This window comes from Malus domestica, chromosome 15 (assembly GCF_042453785.1).
Source record: "Malus domestica chromosome 15, GDT2T_hap1".
Classification (NCBI taxonomy): Eukaryota; Viridiplantae; Streptophyta; class Magnoliopsida; order Rosales; family Rosaceae; genus Malus; species Malus domestica.
This window is the reverse complement of record NC_091675.1, coordinates 39,537,343-39,550,891: the sequence shown is the minus strand read 5'-3', so window position 1 is coordinate 39,550,891 and position 13,549 is coordinate 39,537,343. Positions and strand designations below refer to the sequence as shown.

The following is a 13,549-nucleotide window of genomic DNA, read 5'->3' as shown; positions in this document are numbered from 1 at the left end:
AAAACACAACTAACGCACTTTCTAACTAATTTGACACTTGAAAACAAAGGGGGATTTGGTTTTTACGAAATTGAAAACAAAATATAAACTTGTAAATCAAAACAGATTTTAAAACGAATTTGGTTTAAATGAATGGATGGAAAGCTAAGGGGTTCATCTCCACACATGTCACACTTGCATATAAAACGATTTCCAATTGCTTTTCAATAAACCATGAATTCTCAACGCCCCAAGTTAATTAGGTCCGCTTAAATTAACCTTCAGATTTTCCTAACGTTATTGAATTGGATGATTGCATACGACAACCCAAAGCATTCCCCACAAGTCCCCTACATGATTGCATAATAGAGATACAAGCAAGAATCATTAAGTTCTATGAAAATCATAAGCATTGACGAAGCACTTGTTACTATGATTGCATGAAACTTATGCCAAGAATTTACTTAACGCGATTGAGATCATCAACCTTTACTACTTGTGAATATAAGTCCATAACGATTAGGTGAAATTTCCTTATATCCTAGCATTCAATTTATGCATGATAATTAAGTGTGCACTCTCAACCAACACACACAAATCAATGTAATTCACATAGATAAGTAAATTGAATTCACAACTTATGAAACGCAATTAGAAGTAATCAATTCATATCGCAAGCATAAACATGTATTTCGAATCCCCCCCTAGCCAAGGGGGGGTTTAGTTCCTCATACTCGCAAAGCAAAGATACATAAATTTAGAAATTAAAATCCAAAGAAAGAAAACACCTAGAACGCTCCAACTTGGCAGCAAGCGCATCCAAGAATTCTCCTTCCTCCTTGCTGCGGCTGAGAACTTTAGAACAGGTTTTTGGGGTTATTTGTGGTGTAGAATGGATGGGGAATGGTATGGAAAGGTTTAGGGTTGATGGGGGTACGGCTAGGGATGATTTTGGGCAGAATTTTGGGACTTTGGTGATGGAAAGGTGCGGCTAGGGTTAGGGTTTAGAGATGGGCCTTCTAGAATGCCTTGCAAGGCAAGGAAATCAGATATTCTAGAGGCCTAGGTGCGGCTAGGGTTAAGGTCCACAAGGAATTAGGGTTTAGGTCATCTAAAAGCCCAAAGCCAAGAATAGAAACTCTCGAAAATGGAAACCTCCAAGAATAGAAACTTCCAACTTTAGAAACTTTGGTTTCCAAATCTGAATTCTTTGTTCTTCACTTTCATTTCTTTATTTCTTAAGATCCTTTGACCTTCAAACTCGTCCATTCCTTGTGCTCCATTAGCATACACTCCATTCCAGCTCAATTTTGCTCTAAAATGCTTCATTTTGCACTTCTTTGCATACTTCGTCTCTAAACCTAAAATTGCACGAAAATGACTTTAAACACTAAAATAACTAAAGAAAAACAACATAAATGCTTAAGAACAAGCCAACTAAGTCACATAAATATGCTCCTATCAAATTCCCCCACACTTAGCTTTTTTTAGTCCTCGAGCAAAACAAAGAAACAAAACAAAACAAAAACACAATCTAAACCTTCCAACAATTGCCTCAGGGATTTCCAATGCACATGACATGTTAAAAATCATCACTCCCAAAGATTTTAGTCATCTTCACACTTAAGCACATACTTAGTCATAGTCACCACGTACTAGTTCACATTTAACCAATTAAAACATGATTTTGAATGTAGTAACATGACTTAGAGAATTTGCTCAATTCCTTACTAGATATGCACTCAATTTTCACACAGCTTTTCTGACTACACACCCTATACTAGTTATATGTGTGAAGATTGATGTAAATATGAAAACGAATGCTCACATATATGTATAACAAAGAAAGCACTTTTCGGAGTTAATAAACATGTTTATCAATATGATCTCATGAATAGAATGCTACTACTTAGATGCGAGAACCAGTGACACCATATGCACATACCAAACTCAAACTCCACAAATTGAAACACACAACACTCAAGATTAAAGTCAAGGGTTGTAACGGGGCTAGGGGAGTTGGCTAACAACGAAAGGATAGGGAAAACAAACGTTCTTAAAGCAATAGTAAGTAAAACAATGAAATCGTACTCAGAATTCCCATTAGCATGCAGAAATTAACTTTTAAACACAAAGGGAAGATTCAACAACAATTAGGGCCGAATTCAACTTTTTGGACCATTTCTTCAACAATCAACACTTTAGAACTCTTTTTTCATACTTTTCACACTTTTTTTCTTTTTCTTTTTCTTTTTCCTCGAATTTCATTTTTTTTTCTTTTTCGTGCCTCATTCAAGACTTTGGCACACCCACACTTGTTTTCTGCCAATAATGACCAAAAGGAATTCATTTTGAGTCATTCATTACTATGCTTCAAGAACAAAGGTATGGATGGTCCTAATCTAGGCTAGGTAAGGATAATGTGGGTTAACAAACAACATAGGCTAAACAAGGCTCAACGGGGTTAAACCTACAAAAACAAATGCATGGAATGAAGGCTTTTTGGCTATGGTGGTAACTACTAACTTCATCTTGAATATGTGTTATGCAATTCAATAACATGTTTTGAATGAAATTGGCATGAGTTCTAGCATTTGGAACTAAAGTGATGAAACGCCTTCTAAGTAGTAACCAAGCAAAGAATAATGAGATCATGCAACGACTTTAGAACACAAGAATGCACAGATTTTAACTCTCCAAATAAACGTTTAGGCTCAAGTCTCACAAGGTTGTAGCGTTAGTTTGAGTTACTTCCTTCAAGCATGTTACAAAAACTGATTTTGTTTCTTTGTGATTACATGTGAATTCGTAAGTTATAACCACAACCAAGTATAAACCAAAGAGTAAATCAAACTTTTATCCATGTTTATAACTCGCTTTAACAATCATGCAATTACAAACCGAATCCTCATCATTGTGTTGGAAGGTACCCTAAGACACAAACAAACACACAAAAACAACTCTTTTTGGGTTTTTAAAACAATTATTTTCAAATTTTTATGGGATTTTCGGATTTTTGAATCAAAACACACTAAAACAGCTTAAAAACACTTAAAAACAGCAAGGAACAACATTTAGAAGTTATGAGTGATTAACCCTACGAATTTGCATCAAAACACTTTGGTTACCCCCCCACACTTAAATCAAACATTGTCCTCAATGTTTCAAGCATAGATGCACACAAATAACAAACAAACAAACCAAACAACATCTAAACAACCTAATATGGCAGAAACGAAATAGCAACAAAGAGAAGGGTTTAGGAACGCAAATCTGGAATTAGAGTGCTTTGTCGGTCTTCCTTTGTTGAATGCATGGGTTGCCTCCCAAGTAGCGCTTTCTTTAACGTCTTGCAGCCAGACGATGCTCCATTGAAGGTTTATGGAACCCCACGGCATGGAGGGGTTTTTCCACAACCTGTCCTACGAAATACTTCATTCTTTGGGTCCTTGAATGGGATGGGATAATGATCCTTTCTTATTGTCATGTTTTGCTTCTCTAAATCAACACGAACTCTCCCACCACGTTGTCTTTGATTAGGTACCTGCACCATACAAGGTAACAACCTATTAGTTGAAATGGGAATCGAATTTGGAATAGGTGGCTTACCTTTGTACGGCAAAGAAGTGGTAGCACTATGGACATATGCACAAGGGGTGCACTCTTTGTTGTTCACTCCAATTCCTTCCTCGATGATGGGTTGTCGTACATTCTTGTTGACTAGTGTTGAACATTCCTGCCCTATATTTTCAATTACATTAATAGCACAACAAGAACGAACATCATTAGTATTCTCAACCGATTCAGAAATCTTAAAGTTAATCATATCACCACCAAAGGCCATAGTTACTGCTCCCTTGGCCACGTCAATCTTGGTTTGCGCCGTTTTCATGAATGGTCGTCCAAGTAAGAGTGGTGATGGTGGAGAGTGGGTTGAGTCCTCCATATCAAGCACATAGAAATCTGTAGGAAAGATCAAGTGGTCTACCTGCACCAACACATCTTCCAACACTCCTTTGGGATATGCATTAGATCGATCGGCTAATTGAATAATAACACCATCATTTTTAAGCTTCCTTAGATTCATAGATGCATAAACAGAATATGGCATGACATTTATAGATGCACCTAAATCTAACATAGCATGATCAAACCTCGTATTGCCAATAACACAAGGGATAGTGAAACTACCTGGATCTTTGCATTTAGGTGGTAACTTTCTTTGCAACAATGCAGATACATTCTCACTTACGTGTACCACCTCTTTCTCCCGAATCCGTTTCCTTGTTGTACAAAGCTTCTTAAAAAACTTGGCATACTTTGGGATTTGCTTTATAGCATCGAGGAGAGGGATATTGACATGCACCTTTCTAAACATCTCAAGAACGTCTTGTTCCTCTTCTTCGTTCTTGGCTTGCAAAAATCTGCTAGGAAAGGGTACATCCGGAGGAATAACATTAGAATTAACTTGAATTGTACCTGCCTTACCCTTATTGGCCGAATTTGATGGCCTGGGTGGTTGCGGCAAGGATTGCTCAATCCTTGCCGTGGCTTTTGCTTGCTCCTCCTCTTCTATTTGCAACTTCTCGTCCTCCTTGAGGGCATATTTGGATGGTTTTGGCTCGGTTCCTACCTCTTTTCCGCTCCTTAGGATGATGGCCTTGGCAGTTTCGACTCCTCCCCTCGGATTGACAACCGTTGAACTAGGCAACCTTCCTTGCTCACGAAATTGCCCCATGAACTCGGCAATTTGTCCCACTTGCTTCTCCAAGTTGTCCACCCTCTTGTCTTGGATTTGCCTCTCTTTGTTTTGAGTTTGGACTTCCTGCGTCAAAGTAGTAAGTAATTAAAAAATCTTATCATTATCACTTGAATTACCTGCATTGCTTTGGGCAGGTTGTGCTTGGGCTTGTGGTGGTGCCAACGGCTTTTGATAGAAACCCGGGGGTTGTTGCCTAAATCCGTCTTGTTGTTGGCCTTATTGGGGGTCTCGCCATTTGAAATTCGGATGATCACGCCAACCGGGATTGTAAGTATTGGAAAACGGATCACCACGTGATTGGTATTGGTTGCCATATCCCACGGCATTGAGTGTCTCCCACCCTCCATTCTCAATCAATTGTGGGCACTTGTCCGTAGGGTGTCCTTGCATGGAACATACGCCACACGCACTTACATTTTGAACTTTAGGCCCTTCCACAACCTGAGAAAGCAATGTAGTAAGGTTAGCCATTTGATTTTGAAGTTCGGTTATGGCACTTACCTCATTCACTTGGTGTTGCCGTGGGGTGCCTCTTTGTCCAACACCTTCGTATTGTTGAGCGTTCAACGCTCGATTGGCAATCAAAGTCTTTGCTGCCGTGGGGGTCTTGTCCACCAACGCTCCTCCCGCTGAGGCATCTAGCATTTGACGTTCAATTGGTAGAAGTCCCTCGTAGAAGTATTGTAGAAGTAGTTCCTCCTTCATTTGATGCTGTGGACATGAAGCAACAAGAAATTTAAAACGTTCATAATAAGTAGGAAAGGATTCACCTTCATCTTGTTGAATGCCACTTATCCTTTTGCGTAGGAGGATGACTCGAGAATTTGGGAAAAACTTCTCTAAGAAAGCTCGTTTCATGCTCTCCCATGATGTGACAGTTCCGGGAGCCAATTCGTACAACCAATCTTTCGCCTTCTCTAGGAGAGAAAAGGGAAAGGCCTTCATCTTCAAGATGCTCTCATCCACGTTCACCGGAGTCATGCTTAAGCAAACGACTTCAAACTCCTTCAAGTGGTTGTTCGGATCTTCCATGGACAGCCCATGGTACTTCGGAATGTGATGTAACAAGCTTGACTTCAATTCGAACTCGGCAGTTTTGTCCGGAGCCGCCCTAGGGTATTGGATACATAGAGGCGCGGCATTATCCAATCCCGAAGCGGAAAGCTCCTTGATCGTTCGGTTGTCCACTGCCATGTCTTCCACTTCCTCTTCAAATTCAGAAACGGACTTGGAACTTGCACTTGATTCACTAGGTTCCGGGTTCTTCCTCTTTCGTCTCAACTCACGCTCAAAATCGTCGTCAACGTCTAAAATATGTTCGTGAACCGGATTAGAACTCCGAGTCATAAACAAGTACCTAAAACAAGAAACAAAATAACATAAGAATCTGATCTAATAAGAAAAACGAAAATAACAATCCAAGGGATTAGCAAAGTTGCTAATCCCCGGCAACGGCGCCAAAATTTGGTGTGAAAATTAACTAGCACTCAAATTAACCCTCTTTTTATCAATTGTAGTAAGTATGTAAGTAGGGATCGTTCTAGGCCGGGGATTAGGAGGGATTGCTAAATCACTTGACAACTGACTCAAAAACGTAAAAACAAAGTTTAAAACACTAAACTAGACTCAAAGAATGTAAAACTATAACTTAAAACACCAAAACAAACCAAAAGACTCAAAATAACACAAAAACACTCAAAACTGCCTTAAAACCAATTAAAAACACAACTAACACACTTTCTAACTAATTTGACACTTGAAAACAAAATATAAACTTGTAACTCAAAACAGATTTTAAAACGAATTTGGTTTAAATGAATGGATGGAAAGCTAAGGGGTTCATCTCCACACATGTCACACTTGCATATAAAACGATTTCCAATTGCTTTTCAATAAACCATGAATTCTCAACGCCCCAAGTTAATTAGGTCCGCTTAAATTAACCTTCAGATTTTCCTAACGTTATTGAATTGGATGATTGCATACGACAACCCAAAGCATTCCCCACAAGTCCCTTACATGATTGCATAATTGTCACAGCCCGTCCCAAAGTTTTACACTCGTGATTGTAAATTGACGGAATTTCCCTTAAACGTGATTAAGATATGTGAATCATATATTGGTGAAATATATGTTTCTAAGTTATTTGGAGATGGAATTTTATGATTTGGGGTTAGGTAGGACCACACACCTCAAATCCCTCCCTATTTCCCGTACCCTGTCTCTCTCTCTCCTCCCTCACAATCTCTCATTCTCTGTCTCTCTCCCTCTCCTTCGAACTCACACAGACGAGCTCCAAAACCACCCTAAATCTATACCAACGACGGAGTTAAGACCACCATCGAACTCCTGGAGACTCCACGATCACGTAGACACCAATTTCAGGTAAGTTTTACTTCGGAAAACCTAGATTCTAAACTCCCCGTGAAAGTGCACTGTTCATGATCTTCGAATTGACTTTGTTTTAGGACAATCCAAGCTCACAGTGAGCTTAGTGAGGTTCCAAGGAAGCTCGGAGTGCTTCGTTGGAAGTTTTTGGACGTAAAACCACGGAGATCGACAAGTTCAAAGTTTGGCCGGAGCTTTCGAGGCATTTTCCGGCGAATCCCCGGCGAGTTAGGAGTCGAGGTAGGTATCAATCTCTTCGTCTCGTCAAGTACTACAACTTTCCTTTTTGTTTCACTCAATTTCGTTGAGTATTGAAGAAGTTATACTCATTTGAAAAATACCCAGTTTCCGGCGACCTCCGAGGCTTTCGAGGCAGTTTCCGGCCAAACCACGGCGAACTAGGTGTTGTGCAAGGTACCATTCTCTTTGTCTCTTCAAGGGCTACAACTTTCGTTTTTGAATCACTTGATTTCGTTGAGAAATGACAAAGTTATGACAATTTGAAAAAATGCCCGGAAAACGGCCGCCGGAAAAACCAGTCCGGCGACCCAAGGAAGAAGAAGGTGCTACAGTTAAAAAAAAAAAATAATAAATAAAATTATTTTAAAAATATGTCGACGTCCGTGACGTCGAGTAGATCACCGTGGTATACTCATATACCCAATTTGAGCACCGTATGAGAAAGTTATTAAGGATTGTTGGTTAGGTGTTCGAATAACGTTTTATAGTTTTGGTGAAAATGTGAATTGACGATCCGACCGTTGGATCGTTACCAAACTTTGATACGTTGTAATACGTAATATTTGAGGATTATTGGAACTTACGGATTGGGAATCCGAGTTACGGATCTTCCGGAATTGGAATTGTAAGTTCATAAAATAAAATGTTAACCGTCACTTAGTTTTGGAAATTGACGGAGATCCGACCGTTGGATGGTAATGAAATTTTAGGAAGTTGTCCTAGAGGTATATTGTGGACCTCTGGAAGTTATGGATTTAAAATCTGAGTGGCAGATCTTCCGGATCGAACTACGTAGTGACGTATTTTATATAAGTTATATATTCTATCACTATGAATTCTGAGGTTGGAATTAATTATTGTTTTAGGCGCCGATCGTCATGACGCCTTGGCGTATTGTGCTAGGGAGTTGTAGGGCGAACTCCAGGTGAGTGGGCAGTTTTGTTTTCCGTATACATATATACTTGCCGTTTCCCAGAAATTGAAAATGCATGAAATTATGCTTTTAATGAAAATGTATAAAAGTATATGAGATATATTAGTTGAAATGCCATGCATAAAAGTATATGAAAAGTATATAGAAATGTGAATCGAATTGCCATGCATGAAATGATATGAAAAGTATGAATTGAGATATGATGCATATGAATGAATGGTGCGGCGGACGCACAGGTGAGTATCAGGTGAGTATTTAATTACTGTTATGATGATGTTGATATATATTGAGCTCAAATCCTGCACCATGGTTTAGTGCTTATAGTATTCACCGCATCGCACGCTCGCCTTGGATCCAAGTAGATGCTAGTCGTACAGTCCACGCGGAGTGGGTACGACAGGCCAGTCGCGAGAGTGTTAGTGAGATTCCGACTGGTGGGTGACCTTAGATTATGTGCACAGATGATTGATGAGAAAGCACTAGAGCGTAACTTGTGTGCAGAAGGCCGGACGGGTCACAGAGGTGACTCCGGTAGAGTGATAGTGATAGATTTTGAGCTCTAGGTTCAACCGTACAGGGCTATTAGAGGGCCTCCGGTTGATTACTTTCTTGCACCTGATATGATTATTGTTGATGCATCCATATTTAACTGTTGAATTAGACATGGCATGGCATGATTGATAAAGAAAAATGTTGAGATAGTAAAAATGAAGTTTTGAGAATATATATGTATATTTATATTTTACATTTCTGGGAAAGTATACAGGTTTTACGGAGAGGGGTTACAACGTTTTGAGAAATGTTTGGATTTGGAAAAGAATTGTTTTACTGACCCACTCAATTTTGGTTTTGCGCCCCTCCAGGTTCAAGAATCACAAAGGTGTGGTGACTACGAGGAATTCGACGGTGTTCTGACAGATTGGACAAAATTAGGACTCACCTTCGGGTGTATCAACTTATAAATTGTATCTTAAAGCTTCCGTACTGTGCAAATGGTTACGTCACTCTCACGTGACGGCCAGCATGCCCTCCTTCGGGATGGGGTGTGTCAGTTGGTATCAGAGCATGGTTGCAATCTTGGACATTTTGAGAAGTTCTAGTGAATTCTGTCAGAACTACACCGCCTCGTAGCAAACCACGTAGTTAGAGGAACTTAGTCTCCCTGATTTAGCGGTTTAGGGGGAAACTATTATTATGGTGATTCAGTATATTATCAAAATGGACATTTTAAGATGGGTAATGAGTTGAACTTGAATCACCTAAGAGAAATGATGAACCTGAGGGAGCGAAGTAACGGTTTAACCATTTGGAAAAGATGTTTCAGATTATGCAAGTCAAAGGAATCTTCCTTCTGACAGGGGGTCGAGACGACTACCTGGTTTTGGGTATGAATTTGCAACCTGGTGGAAACAGGAATGTTAATTGTTGTCACCAGAGGAATCAGCCGATTTAAAATTTTTTAAGGAAAAGTTTATCCCTCCGGCATTTATTGATGGTAGTAAACAAGAGTTTACAAATATGAGACAAGGAAGGTGATGATCGAGGGATATTATAGAAAGTTTTCAGACTTGCCTCGTTCCATCCAGATATTGTTGTTAATTTGGTGGAGGTGTTATGTTGTTTTAAGCTGGGTGGCAAAAAGGGAAGTGGTAATTTGGGTGACCACTATCCATTGTATTTCTTACCAAGAGTATACAAGATGTTGTTGAGCCTTGAGGACTCTGAGAATATGATCAGCTAGAGTAAAGAAGAATAAGAAAAGATTGGGAATTAAAAGAAGACGATAAAGTTAATGATTCGTCATATCAAGGATATAGAAAGATTCAGAGCTTCAAAAGAAGTGAAGCTAGAGTTAATTCTTCCAGCAGAGGTTTTAATGTCGCTGGTCAGAATAAAAGTGATGGATATACTGGTAATCCCAGATATTTGAGACAAGGTGTCTCGAGTAAAGGAAATATACTTTGTGCAGCATGTACAAAATTAACACTTTGGGAAGTGTGAAATTAATGAATGTGTTTATGTGAACAGAAGGGACACAGAATTGTGAATCGTCCATAGAATCAGTTGTACTCAACAATTTTCCATGATATCATAGTGTCGATTCAGCAGAGTTATGGACTTAGTAGTTTGGTCGGATTGACCGTGAGTACAGAGAGATTTGATGAGTTATATGTTCAGCTGTACAGACCATGAGAAGTGGATTCGACTGACACATGAGAAATTGGTGAGTTATAGGCTCGGCCGTACCGACCACGCGGAGTGGATCCGGCCGACGTATTATTGAGATAATTGTTGAATCAGCCGTACGGGTCATTCTAGTTGACTTCGGCTGATATATTTCTTATTATGTATGTTATTACCTTGAGAGTAGTAAATAAATGTAGTTGAGATGAGTGTATGTATTTTGCATTGAGTGACAAAATAGTAATGTTATATCTTTGAGAGTGGTTGCCTACTTATCGAGACAACGATGATTTATCAGTATTGCGGGCTGCAGACCGTAATATTAATAACTCATTCGTGGATTCGTTAAGCAAGCAAACCGGTAGATTATTTTATGTTAGTATAATAAAATATATATTGTATCAGTTAATTCTGTTCCATTAGATTGGTTGGTTATAATTGTGATAAGACGGAATGTTACGGGAAACCAGTACTTTCCATCGATCTGGATGACCAGAGATTACTTTTGTAAGTATGCAAAATGGATTGAGTCAGGCCGTTATTAATGCTGTGAGAGCAAATAGATTGTTTTCGAAAGGCTGTCAAAAATACTTAGCTCATGTGGTACTAAAGGATGTTGCTCGGAGAAGTGTGAAAAATGAAAAAGGGGTTAGACTTTTTTTGATGTCTTCCTTGAAAGTATACCTGGATTGCCTTCAGGCAGAGATATGAGGTTCACTATTGAATTGTTGCCAGGTATAAATCTTATGATAGAGATTGGTTCATGATGAGTTAAGTGAATTGGAAATTCAGTTGAAAGAATTGGTTGATAAAAAATTTCATTCAACCTAGTACAACACTTTTGAGGAGCACCAGTTTGTTGGTGAGAAAGAAAATGGACTTAGAGATTGTTCATTGATTATAGACAATGGAATTGGTAACGATCGAGAACCGTTATCCATGATAGTGTACTGATGTTTAGTTGATAAGCTCAGAGATGTTTGTGTAATTTCAAAGATTGATTGAGGTCTGGTTATTACCAATTGAAGATTTTGAGCGACATTGATCATAAGATGGTTTTCTGGATTTGTTATGATCTTTTATGAGCTTTGGTGATGCTATAAGAAAACTCACGTTGTTTTAGGAGTTTATGGATGAAGTATTCCATGAATGTCGTGATAAATTGTTATCATTTGTCATTGACGATATTCTGGTACATTCTGAGCCAGAGCAGAGCATGTAAACATATTAAGTTGGTGAAGCAAAGATTGGAAGAATGTCGATTGTATGCAAAGTTTAGCAAATGCGAATGTTGGATGAATCAGGTGGTATTCTGAGATTTGTTATATACTTTTAAGGTATTCAAGTGAATCCTTAAAAGATAGCAGAAATTGAGAATTTGGAACAACCACGAGTCGTAATTGAGATTTGGAATTTCTTAGCTTACCAGGCTATCTTGGATGGTTGTGAAAGATTTTTTTAGTCATTGATTTGTCATTGATGAGACTGTTGAGAAAAGAGATTATGTATGAGTGGGAAGGAAATTGTGAGCAAAGGATTCAATAACTGAAGTATTTCCTCACTCATGCACGTATTTTGGTATTCCCAGAGAATAGTGGTAATCATAAATTTTTAGTGATGTTTCTTGAATGGTATTGGAGGCATGTTGATGCAAATGTTAGGGTGATTGCATACGTTTCACGATAAATGGAATCTCATAAGATGAATTACCCTACTGGTGATTTGGAAGTCACGATTACCATTCTTGCTGTGAAGTTATGGAGACATTATATTTTAGTGGGAATGCAAGATTTTTTTTTACGAATCCAAAAAGTCTTCAATATCCATTACTTGGAAGGATTTTGATATGAGGCAGCGAAAGTGAATTGTATTGCTTAATGAACATGATTGTACGATCAGGGTGATCGTAAAATTTGTTCTAGCTGAAGCACTTGGTGAGAAGACTACAGTAAGATTAATATCTGGCACGTTTGCCAAGAGTATCATTTTGTGGATTGAAAACCAACGGAAGAAAAATTAAGAATGGAAGATCGAGAAGAAGTTATACTTGTTAAGTAACAAGTTAGTACATTTACTCCAGTGTTGAGTAACAACCTTTCCCAGACAGTGCAACACTACTTATTTGTTTTATGGAAAAGAGAATTGGATTACGGAACTGCTAAGTTTCTTAAGTATGTTGGTTGTGCAGTTTCCGAAGTAACGCCATAAGGACCATGAAATGTGTCACGTGAGTCGGTTTTTGATGACTTGTGAATGGAATGTTTCTGGGTAGAGAAAGATTCGATCGAGAAAGAGTTTTAGTAGACCCTGAGACTATGGATGAGTCTCCTTAAAGTATTCAGGTGATTAAGTTAACCTGAAGTAATCAGGAATGGCAAAAGAGATCAACAGATGGATATGCCACTAATCAAGTGTATAAGACAGATGGTTTTATATTTTCGAAGTTTTCACCTTGGAAAAGTGTGATTCGGTCTGGATAGGAAGGCAAGTTAAATCCTAGGTGAACCGAATTTTATGTGATCATCGAAGGGTTGGTGAAGTTGAATACAGATTTAAATGGCTTCCAGAGTTGTTGTAAGTACATGATGTGTTTCATGATTCGATATTTTGGAAAATTCACCACGAGCAGAAATGGCGAGAATTGGAAAGGAGACAAGATAAGATTTAGACACATCAGACCATTTTTGATCACTAAAGGAATCAATAAAGTTGCATACAAGTGGTGATGTCTTCAGAGTTGGCTAAGGTACTTAATGTATTTTGGGTTCGATACGTTGTCACTAGGTGGTAGATTCGTCACATGAGATTCTGGTGCAACTATTGAGAATTAAACTGGATTTGATTGATAAGGAACTAAGGACGATTTTGGATTGGAGAAAGGAAGTCCTAAGAATTAAAACAGTGTAAGTGGTAAAAGTTGTGTGAAGAAATTATTCGGTGGAAGAAATTACGTGGGAGAAGAGAATCGGATGAGAGAGATTTACCCGAAGCTATTGTTGGAGTATGGTTGATTTAGTTGGTTGCTGGAATTTCGGGGACGAAATTCTATAAGGTGGGTAGAT

At 38.7% G+C, this 13,549-nt stretch overlaps 1 long non-coding RNA gene across 1 annotated transcript; it reads left to right on the top strand.

Moving 5' to 3' along the window:
* Positions 1 to 6,772: 6,772 nt before the first annotated feature.
* On the top strand, positions 6,773 to 10,064 carry LOC139192073 (uncharacterized). The gene is made up of 5 exons (XR_011575870.1): positions 6,773 to 7,126; positions 7,210 to 7,369; positions 7,475 to 7,543; positions 8,236 to 8,294; positions 9,167 to 10,064. It is a non-coding gene; the product is annotated as an uncharacterized lncRNA (long non-coding RNA).
* The last annotated feature ends 3,485 nt before the right edge of the window (positions 10,065 to 13,549 follow it).